Source organism: Brassica napus, chromosome C5 (assembly GCF_020379485.1).
Source record: "Brassica napus cultivar Da-Ae chromosome C5, Da-Ae, whole genome shotgun sequence".
Classification (NCBI taxonomy): domain Eukaryota; kingdom Viridiplantae; phylum Streptophyta; class Magnoliopsida; order Brassicales; family Brassicaceae; genus Brassica; species Brassica napus.
Window position 1 is genome coordinate 31,236,189 of NC_063448.1, and position 11,925 is coordinate 31,248,113.

The following is an 11,925-nucleotide window of genomic DNA, read 5'->3' on the forward strand; positions in this document are numbered from 1 at the left end:
TTTAGTTGGAGTTCTATTGATCAGATAAGTAGTAGACATCACAGCATCACTCCAGAATCTTTTTGGAACATTGGTGTGGAACATCATTGATCTTGCTACCTCCATCAAATGTCTGTTCTTCCTCTCGGCAACTCCATTTTGTTGAAGAGTGTAAGGACAACTTTTCTGGTGAGTAATCCCATGTTGAGCAAGATATTGCTTGAATGCATGATTTGTATACTCTCCACCATTATCTGACCTTAGAATTTTCATCTTTGCATTGAAATGGTTGCAGATATGAGTTTGAAAATTCTTGAAAGCATCCAACACCCTGTCCTTAGACGAAATCAGTGTCACCCAAGTATATTTGGATTTCTAATCAATGAAGGAGACAAAGTATTTGTGGTTCTCTCTGGACACACATGGAGCAGTCCATACATCAAAGTGAACTAGGTCAAAACATCTTTCATAGATGGTGCTAGACTGTGGGAAAATTGTTCTACAATGCTTCCCTAATATGCAAGCTTCACAATCATCATTTTTGAAGACCACACCTGGAAGTATCAAGTTTAGGGCTCTTGTATGAGGATGTCCAAACCTAGCATGCCATAGTGTGCTATCAACCCCGCTCGATGTACTAGCCAAACACTGAGAAGTGGATAGTCTAGGTATCTCTGTCTTCTGAAGATGATAGAGTTCATTGTGAACGTGCCCCTTTCCAATCACTTGGCCTGTTTTTAAGTCTTGAAATTCAACCTCATCTGGTCTGAAGACAACCTGACAACTCATATCAACAGTAGCCTTTCTCACAGATAGCAAGTTTGATGTAAACTGAGGCATATACAAGGCAGTAGATTCCCTATCAAACAACCTCAGGTTCCCTATCCCTTCTATCTTAATCTTATCAGCATTTTCTATTTGAACATTCCCTGAGGCAGGCTGGACATCACTAATCAAGTTCCTATCACTAATCATGTGATGGCTTGCTCCTGAATCTATAATGATAGGTTTGGCGTCAAGAGAGTGTGTACCAGCCTTCTTGGATGAGATAAAGGCTTGGATAAGGGAATGTAGGTCACTCATGGTTGCTGGACCATCATTGTTGGCTGCACTATCAGTACTTCTCCATGTTCCTTCTTCATTTGAACCACGAATGACAGATGAATACATGGTTCGACCTTGAATCGATGGATGCTCAAACTCCTTGATTACATTCCTGGCTTGATTCAAGTCACTTCTTCTTGGCATATTGCGCTTCTTATGTTGTTCCTTAGCCTTCTTGTACTCTGGAAACAATACCATGTTGGAGTTCTCCCTAATGGGGAGATATGGACCAGTGGACAATAGATTGTTCCTACTGATTTTGAGATAAACTGGACTTTGATGGAGCTTTTCCTGATATGGCTGAAGCTTTCTTGAGTTCCAGAGAATAGGGTACTCCTCTATCTTGAGTTCTGGTGAGGTTCTTCTCTTTTGAAAGACCTTTATACCAGTGGATAAAAAGATGTATCCAACAGATTTTGAAGATAATCTGAGAAAGAAAGAAATTTGCGGAAGCTTTTGTGAGATTCAGGAGCTTAATGCTCTGATACCATGTTCGAATGAGAAAATTATTGAGAGTTTATTTCTGGGAAATAAAGAACATGAAGAACATGAGAGAGAGAGAGAGAAAGAATGAGAGAGATGTAGATTTCAAAATGTAAGAGAGAGAAGGAGATAATAGTTTCCGTGAATTAATTGTAGATCTGGATACAAGTATTTAATGGCAAGTTGCCTCAGTACTCAATACAATAAAATATTCATTTTTTTAAAGTATCTTCAACTGTCTTCTTCTCTCTTCCTCTTCTCTTCAATAAAATACTCCAGTTAGTAATCCTTATAAAGTCTTATAAAACCTTATAAAACCTTATAAGTCTGGCATAGTTTGATTCTCAAGTCCAGCCAGCCTAGTCTGATTTTGAAGTCCAGCCTAGTCTGATTTTGAAGTCCAGCCTAGTCTGATTCAACCTGATTCTCTTGTTCTTTATTGCTTCATCTCAACATTCCCTTCAATCAAACATGTTTCTCTCTTTCGGATTATCTTTCTGTTCTGAATGTTTTGAAAATTTCAATAAGAAAAATATGTGTCTGAAATCGAACACAATGCTTTGTATTCATACAGACACTTTGTCAACCGCTTTCCCAAGTGAAAAAATGTCTTTTGATAACTATATCGGCACCTGTCCATTTGTCCCTCTTCGGCCAGAAACTGCCTCCAACCGCATAGCACACTTCCCACACGTGCTTAAGATTTTTCGCCTAAGTCTTGACCGGTTAATGATCGAACCATGCTTAACCTTTGGTCCATAACTTCCACAAACCCGACCCACTGACCTAGCTGCCAAACATTCTTCCTAGCTGAGTTGAGCTTCCAATTAGCTTATCCAGCTAGTTGAGCTCGGACAGTCAGATGATCTAGCTGACTTTTCTAGACTGAGCTAGGACTTAAGTTTATTCCAGCTCGTCTAGCTAGTCTCACTCTTTCCTTAGTTCGATCCAGCTTCTTTTCATCACTTCCATTTGTGAAGGACCCTAGGAACGGATCACTCTACTGGAACGGATTTGATATGAACTCCGGATGGAGAACTGGATGGATTGAAGGGTCGCACGACGGTTGCGGAAGGCCTCCAATATTCCCAACTCCAATGGTGCTTGATATGACTCACAAGACCACCAAATGAAGGTTCTCTCGTCGTTGCTTGATATGACTCACAAGTCCAACGATTTGAGGAAGTGTTTACTTGGATATGACTCACCAAGAAACAAGACGAGTTCTTACAAAGAACAAAGAGTTTCAACTCAGAAAATTCAAGACAAAATCGATTATCCTTTCAAATGGAAGAGGTTACATACTTACAGAGTTTTGTAATCAAAGACAATAATGAGAATTATGGAAAATAAGACATAGAAAAGATAAATTTGACTAGAAGATCATAAAGAAGTCAAAGGTGCGGAATCTGATAAAGACCAGTCAAGATGACCGTTCGGCTACTGTCCAGGTTCATCCGAACTAGCTGTGTCCAATGCGGTAAGGGGAAGGAGGCACGCGGGTCGAACGGTACGATCGGCCGGATGTCCTTCACGAACGGAATATATCCAAGTGCAGGCCAAGTCATCTAACAGCTTGAGAATCCTTGCCTTAGAGAAATTCAGATGATCAAAGTTCATGAACGGATCGAACACGGAGGCAAGGTCGAGGGCACGATAGTCGGGATGAACGAAACGGACCAAAAGTGAGAATGCACGATTGTCTTCGGATTCTTCATGACCTAGGCTAAGTCTGGCTCGACTATCAGCCTTGAATTGTCGAGAAGGTCGGACAAGACGAGCTCCAGTTCGGTCAGTTCGGTTGTCTGGTCGAGGATTTAGTCAAAGCTCCATTCGGGACGTACGCGGGTAGATCCAGTACACGGCTCGGTCAGTCTGTCCGGTACGGTCGAAAGAGTGAACCTCGGTTGAAATATTCGGGACGTCCTGATTTTCATGCTGCTATGGTTCCACGGACTGATCCACGGACTGATCCACGGACTGAGGCACATCTTTTTGTTTCCTTGGTTAAGTCTCATCTTTTTCGGAGTTAACCCTTTTACTGAGACCATGGAACACTTGCTTTACTATCTCTCGACTTGTTGAACGTTCTCTTGTCCCATGGTCTGGTACGACGATCCTATCTAGGATCAGTAACATGACATATTCAACAAATATTATTATAGTGAGGGTAGTAAGAGTGAGGTTAGGGTTAGGGTGAGTGTGAGTGTGAGTGTGAGGGTGAGGATGAGGGTGAAAGTGAGGGTGAAGGTGAGGGTGAGGACAAGGGTGAGAGTGAGGATGTAGATGAAGATGAGAGTGAGGGTGAAGATGAGAATGAGAATGAAAGTAAGAGAGTGAATATAAGTGGGAGTGTGAAGTTGAATATAAGTGTGAGTGATTTTGAGATCATTTGATAATATAATGCGAGAGAGCTTTGAAAATTTGACAAAAGCTAGTGAAGACTTTGTAACTGAGAATTATTTTATATCTAAGTCAAATTACATTATGAATAAAATAATGTAATGATTGAAAAAATGTTATAAATTATTTTGTTTTGATTGATTTAGTTTCTTATAACATGGATAAAAATTATGTTTACACGTTTAGATAAAAAAATTTAAGATATACTAAGTCATTTTAAAATATTTTCTTTAATAATTTATCCAAGTTTGATTTTGGTCTTTTAATCGCAGGGCACATACATTGAGTAAAATTACTTAACAGTCCGAATATGTGCTAACAGCTCGAATGAACATGAATTATTTAATATTTATATCTTCTCATACTATTCCAAATTTAATATTGGACATTTATATTAATTCTTAAATTGTATTTGAATTCATATACTTGTCAGGAACTATAAACTTCACATATCTCCAATAAATACTTATCTGGAACTATAAACTTCATATATCTCCAATAAACGTTACTAAGCCAAAGAACTCATCAGGATGAAGGGTTTTGGGTTTTCTAAAAAACAATTCTGTTTTGAATAATGATGGATTCACTTATGAAGTCCTATTGAATCGAGTCTGGTCCTAGTGGTTTGGTTTCTTTATATTTCCATCTTAGCCTCTTTGGCTGTTTGCTGAATGGGCAGTTGGTTTTAATACGATGTTTTTGTTTCGGTCGTTGGTTTAATTTCGTCAATGGTATGTCAATGGTATGTCAATGAGATCTTTATTTGGAAAAAAATACTCTGGGCTCTGGTTCAAATTCGTTACTCTAGACTTATGGTGTTTGTGGTGGTTATCGTTAAGGTTTCGGAGTGTTTGGAACACTTTCTGCTCATGGGTGCATAAACCTAGTTTGGTCTCATCAAACGAAGATCAGAGGAGAGGCGGTGTAATGACGAAGATCATTTGCTTCTCCTCATTGGGGATGATGTTGGACGGGAGAGGCTACATAGGAATCTCTGTGGTTCTGTATTTGAAAGCAAGGTATGCTTTCTTAAGGCCTGTTCGTTTACTAAACGCGCTGCGTCAACACTAGCCGCTGAGTTTAAAGGGAAAATGAGAGAACTTAACGAAGAGAGAAAATAAAGAATGGAAGAGCATCCATGTTTTTCAGTTGCGGGTAAGAGAAAGAAAAGATAAACAGTGACACTAGTTATTTCAGCGGCACAAACATCACCGGATTCCATCAATCATTCTAACGCGCGCTCTCTTTTTTTCTTCACCAGCGATCAGTGCAGAAGAAAATTACAAACAAATTTCAGCTGCTAGTGTTGACACAGCGCGTTTAGTAAACGAACAGGCCTTTAGTGTTTCTTTTTGACAGAATATTGTTTAAGAAATGGGATACAAGTCAACAGGATATTACGCTTAAGCCGAAAAGTGTGTTCATGGTATCTGTTGCATGTTTGTTGGTTAGAGAATAGTTATAAGCAGGAAGAATTGGGTGCATTTATATTTACTTATCTGGGTTATTGGTGTATGGAGATAGGAGGTAATGATGGAATATGGTTCCCTACTATTGTGGTTATGCATTAAGGCCATTGTGTGGGTCAGCTGCAAGTTTTCTTTGCTGATAGAAATGAATTTAGGACTTGGGTTTTAGTGATCTCAAGTTTAAATCTCTCTAGTAATTTTCGTCGTTGGTATTACTACTGTTTATTACTAGACGTTTGGGGCTTTCTCAGAATTGTATTGAGCGGGGAGGAGTCTAAAGATGCTTTTAGCAGGAGATTTTTACTTTATGAGATATCTTTTGAGGTTATGGATGAATCATAGATCGGGGTGTTTTCATTTGTGTCTCTCTTCCATTGGTGTCTTGTGATCCTTTGGGATTTCCTAAGAGTGTTTTGTTAGTTTTAATGATCAGTGGTGATGATGGTGTTGCTGATTTAAGCTTAGATTTGTCTATACTTGTATGTTTTGTTTCTAAACCAGATGAAAGTGACTGGTGGTATCTGCGGGGAAGTTTCTCAGGCTCTTACTCTGCACTATGACTTCAATGGCTTCATTAACACACAGGATCATATGGTATTGGTAGACGAGGGATGGTGCTGGTTGATGTCTTGGTATGACAATCTGATGCAGCGGCATCCCTAAGTTTGGCGCCAACATAACGACTGCAACTGGATTCAAATCATATTGCTTATAAGATTTGGTTTTAGTTTTATTTATTTTAAAGATAATGATGCTTTATTTCTTTATTGCTTTAATCTTAAGTTTCCTATTCCCTTAGGGTTTGTCAAAGGGAATAGCTATATAAACGACTTTAGTCGTCTTGTTTTAGACACGTTTGATTTTAATAAAAAGAGCTTTGCTTTTATCCCTTATTCGATTTGATTCAATTCATCAAACAGGAAGTTGGTCTCAAGAAGCTATCGAAAGAAACTCTTGATCGATCCAAGAACAGGTCTCGAAGAATCCTAAATTCTTAGATCGACCGTTCACCCATTCGTACGCTGCGCTAGGTTGAACCTGGCTCTGATACCAACCTGGCGCAGCATACGAATGGGTGAACGGTCGATCTAAGAATTTAGGGTTCTTCGAGACCTGTTCTTGGATCGATCAAGAGTTTCTTTCGATAGCTTCTTTAGACCAACTTCATGTTTGATGAATTTAATCAAATCGAACAAGGGATAAAAGCAAAGCTCTTCTTATTAAAATCAAATGTGTCTAAAACAAGACGACTAGAGTCGTTTATATAGCTATTCTCTTTGACAAACCCTAAGGGAATAGGAAACTTAAGATTAAAGCAATAAAGAAATAAAACATCACTATCTTTAAAATAAATAAAACTAAAACCAAATCTTAGAAGCAATATGATTTGAATCCAGTTGCAGTCGTTATGTTGGCGCCAAACTTAGGGATGCCGCTGCATCACAATCACTACTCGGCTCTCTATGGTTCAGAGTGCTTTATGCGGTTTCATCTTGGGTGGGTGGCGGTTTGTTAGCAACTGCGAGGTATCACGATCTCGGTGAGAAGTTTCAAAACTGATCCAGTCCTTATGATCTTCACATCTGGCTCTCATGGGGGTCAAGGCTATAGAGGCTGTTTATTAATTTCTTCAGTAATGCACGTGGTTGAGTTAACAAATGTGGTTTTTGTAAGGGAATATACAATAATATGGTTGAAAGTAGTTCGGGTGTTTTTTGGACAAGACCTGGTTTGCTTAAATTTTTCTTGTATGTCTTGGAGTTGGTATGAGAAATCTTGTACTCGGTTCCTATTGGAATGTAAATGTGAGAAACATTCTTATAGGAGATGATTTAAAAGGTCCGGTGAGTCACGACAACAACCATAAATATGAAGATTTTAAGTTGGAATTATCAAGGTCTTGGAACCAGTTGGACTATTAGTTATTTACGGGAAATATATTACAAACATAAACCAGAGTTTTTGTTTTTATCGGAGACGAAACAAAATTTTGAGTTTGTACAATCTTTTCAGTTTTAATTTGGTTTTTGTCATCTCCATACGGTTGATCCTCAAGATAGAAATGGAGGGCTGGCGTTATTTTATAAATTTAGTTACAAGGTTAATATTGTATTATCTAATAATATGATTATAGATGTTGAAACGGAATATAATGTCAAGCAGATTTTTAACCAAACCAAAATCTTTGAGATCCAGTTTGGGAGAGATTAACAAGAATAGGTATCTCTCCGGATGAACCTTGGTTTATTATTGGAGACCTAAATGAGATTAGATGTAATCATGAGAAACAAGGCGGTACCCTACGACATGCTGATACTTTTGTGACTTTTAACAATATGATAGATAATTGTGGTCTTATGGAGTTCCCGAGTCTAGGAAATACTCTATCATGGAGTGGGAGGAGATGATGTCAAGTTGTTAAGTGTCGCTTGGATTGGGCCCCGGGGAATAATGAATGGCATAATTTGTTCCCTTGTTCTTTTGTTGAATATTTGTGCATGGTTGCCTCAGATCACAGACCCACTGTAGCAACAATTGAGGATAAAATTATAAAATATAGAAGATCTTTTCGATTTGATAAGAATTGGATAAGGGAAGATGGTATTATGGAATCAATCACATGGGGATGGAACACTAACCGCGGAAGGGAAAGGGTAGGAGTTGTGGACAAGATACATTGGTGTAGACACGAGATTTCAGTCTGGAGGAAACTTAATCCGCCAAATGGGAAGGATAAAATAGATTCCCTCCAAAGAGCACTTGAGGAAATTTAAAATGATTTTACAAAATATCATGAAGAGGTGTTGGAGGTTTCGAGAAAATTACAAGATGCGTATCGAGATGAAGAACAATATTGGGAACAAAAGAGCAGGACTAATTGGCATGTTCTCGGGGACAGGAATAGAAAATTTTATCACGCTTCGACAAAACAAAGACGTATTCAAAATATGATAATTGGTATACAGAATGAGGAGGGCAATTGTGTAAATTCAGAACAAGGGGTGGAAGGAGTAGCGGTTAGATATTTTACAGATTTGTTTAGTACATCCTCTCCAGCGGAGTCCGAGGTTGTTTTAGAGGAAATTTCGACCTTGGTTACGGATGCCCAAAATCTCAGGCTGATGGCTATGGCTACGGAAGAAGAGGTAAGGGCCACTTTATTTATGATGCATCCAGAAAAAGCCCCTGGCCCTGATGGGATGACTGCAGTTTTTATCGACAGTCTTGGTCAACAATTAAGGATGATGTAGTCTCCATGGTTAATGATTTTCTAAGGACATGAATTTTTTTATGATAGACTCAATTTGACAAATATATGTCTCATTCCAAAGACGGAGAGACCAAGTAGGATGACCGAACTTAGACCCATCAGTTTGTGCAATGTGGGTTATAAAATCATTTTAAAGATATTATGCCAGAGGTTGAAAGGCTTATTACCAAATTTAATTTTGGAGACTCAATCGGCATTTGTTTCCGGCAGGTTAATTTCGGATAACATTCTCATTGCACAGGAGATGTTTCACGGGTTACGCACCAATAACGCGTGCAAGGATAAGTTTTTAACGATCAAGACGGATATGAGCAAGGCATATGACAGACTAGAATAGCCTTTTCTCAAGAGCCTTCTTTTAAAAATGGGTTTTTCTATTGACTTGGTAGCTTTGATAATGCAATGTATATCGTCGGTCAATTACAAGGTTTTACTCAACGGGCAACCGAAAGAACATATAGTTCCAGAGAGGAAACTGAGACAAGCGGATCCGTTGTCCCCACACTTATTCATCCTATGTACATAAGCTCTTATTGCTAACATTCGGAAAGAGGAGAGGAGAAAACATTTAACAGGTTTAAAGATAGCACGGGCAAGTCCACCAATTTCTCACTTACTGTTTGCGGATGACAGTCTTTTCTTTTGCAAGGCTACTCAAAGACTATGAGTTGGTATCAGGACAACAAATTAATTTTTCGAAATCATCGATAGTTTTTGGCCATAAGTTTCCCGAGGAAGTGAGGTTGGATATTCACAATCTACTGAGCATCACGAATCTGGGAGGGATGGGAATGTATTTGGGTATACTTGAGAGTCTAGGGGGTTCAAAAATACAGATTTTTGGCTTTTTAAACGAGAGGGTAAATAATAAAGTAAATAGTTGGACAGTTCGCTTCCTTACGGGGGGGGGGGGGGGGGGGGGAAGAGGTGCTGATAAAATCTTCAGCCGCACCTTTGCCAACATACATGATGTCATGTTTCAGGCTTCCCAAAGGGGTTACCAAGAAAATTACTAGAACTTTAGCGCACTTCTGGTGGAGCAGTGGGGGGAAACAAAAAAAGGTATACACTGGTATTCTTGAGACAAAGTTTGCATACATAAAGAAGATGGTGGCCTAAGTTTCAGAGATCTTTAAGATTTTAATACAGCTTTAGTGGCCAAACAATTATGACGATTGATAGATAAACCAGATTGTTTATTTTCAAAGGTTTTCAAAAGAAGCTATTTTTTCGGAACTCTCATCCTCTGGATGATCACATATCTTACTCATCTTCTTATGGATGGAGAAGCATATGTTCAGCTCGATCTCTAGTTAAAAAAGGGCTAATCAAAAGAGTAGGGTCTGGGCAATCAATTTCTCTTTGGAATGATCCATGGATTCCAGCTCCTCGTTCCTGCTCCTCGCCCGAGGTCAGCATTACCAAAAAACTAAATTCAATTTTAAATCCATCTCTCAAGGTGGAAAATCTCATCAACCCAGTTGATAGATCCTGGAACGTAGATTTTCTCAATGCATATACTCATCCAGATGATGTAAAGATCATTTGTGGGATAGCAGTGAGTAGGACACAGAGGCCAGATACGTCTGGTTGGATTCCGGTTGGATTCCGGTTGGATGTATACAGAGTCCGGTAAATATTCGGTTAAATCATGTTTCAGGACAGAGTCATTATATCTATATAGGGGACCAAGGACAATAATTTATGGACCAAACATTAAACCACCATTTGTGTTTACATGGAAACTTAAATGCTCCCCGAAACTAAGACATTTTGTTTTGCAAGTTTTATCTGGGACACTACCGGTATCCAAGAATTTGAAGTCACATGGCATAGATTGTGATTTACAATGTAGTATTTTTGGAACAGAGGAGGAAACGATAAATCATGTTCTCTTTGAATGCCCACCAGCATTACAAACTTGGGCGTTATCTAGGATTCCTTCGCCTCCCAAAATATTCCCATCTTCTTCAGTTTACACCAGTTTAGACTATCTTTTTTGGAGGATTCCAAAGGACTTTGATTCTGATTGTTTACCCTGGATTATGTGGTATATATGGAAGAATAGAAATACCAAGATTTATCAGAACAATGATGGGAATCCTCAGGAAATATTGCGAAGAGCGGAAGATGAAAGTACCCTATGGGCTGAGGTGAAAGTTTTGGTTCCAGACCAGCATGGAAATGCCCAACCAGGTGTCACTGGACACTTAATGGATCATACAAGAGTGTGTCATGTTGATGGGGCTTGGCGGGAGCAAGATGTCTTCACTGGACAGGGTTGGTACTGTTGAATGAGGGGGACAGCGGGCGTAATGATGGGGGCAATGAATCTTTGACGAAGCTTACACCTCCACGTGCAAAATGTGAAGCTTTGATTTGGGCTATAGAGTGCATGAAGACTCTGCAGTTTTCAGAAGTAGTGTTCGAGATAGATTTTTCTCAACTGGTGAAGATGGTGTCGTCACTTGAGGATTGGCCAGCGTTTGCTACACACATGGAAGAATTTAGCCACAGTAAGACTTTCTTCCATAGTTTCAAGATCAGACATAATACAAGGACACAAAACACAATGGCGGACAAGCTTGCACGTGGTGCAAGGAGTTCTCCTTCAACTATGTTATATGTTGATTCAATACCACCGGTTTGGCTACCTGAACCGATGGATTCCTCGTAGAGTAGTTTCTCTGTTGTCAAAAGAAAAAACATTACTAATATCAATTTATAAACTGCCATTAAAGAAGCACAAATTTTTAAACTCAGAGCTTTTACCTTTTTAGTAATAATCAATGAGATATGTTTATTTTATCCAACTCAATTGCATGAATATAAAATTTTAATAATAGACATACATGATATGTACATAAATTTTCTAAAATGATATGTATTTTAGCAATAACATAAATAAATAATGATGAGATTAATAGTATACATATTTAAATTTGTTTCTATTTTTTATAACATCAAACTTTATTGATAACAAATCAATATATATTCTATTAAAACAGTAGTATGACCAGTTGATAAAGGTTGTGTCCAACTATTATTCCTTCTATTTAAAAGTTTTTTATTATTCTCTTTATTATTTAAACACTAACTGCTGTTAATCTTATATATTTCTACCGAATATAGTAACCACCTCCATTAGTTAGTTCCTATATTCTCGGGAATCGGGACCCATAACTCCCAAACATAAAAGAAGGTTCTTTCGTGCTT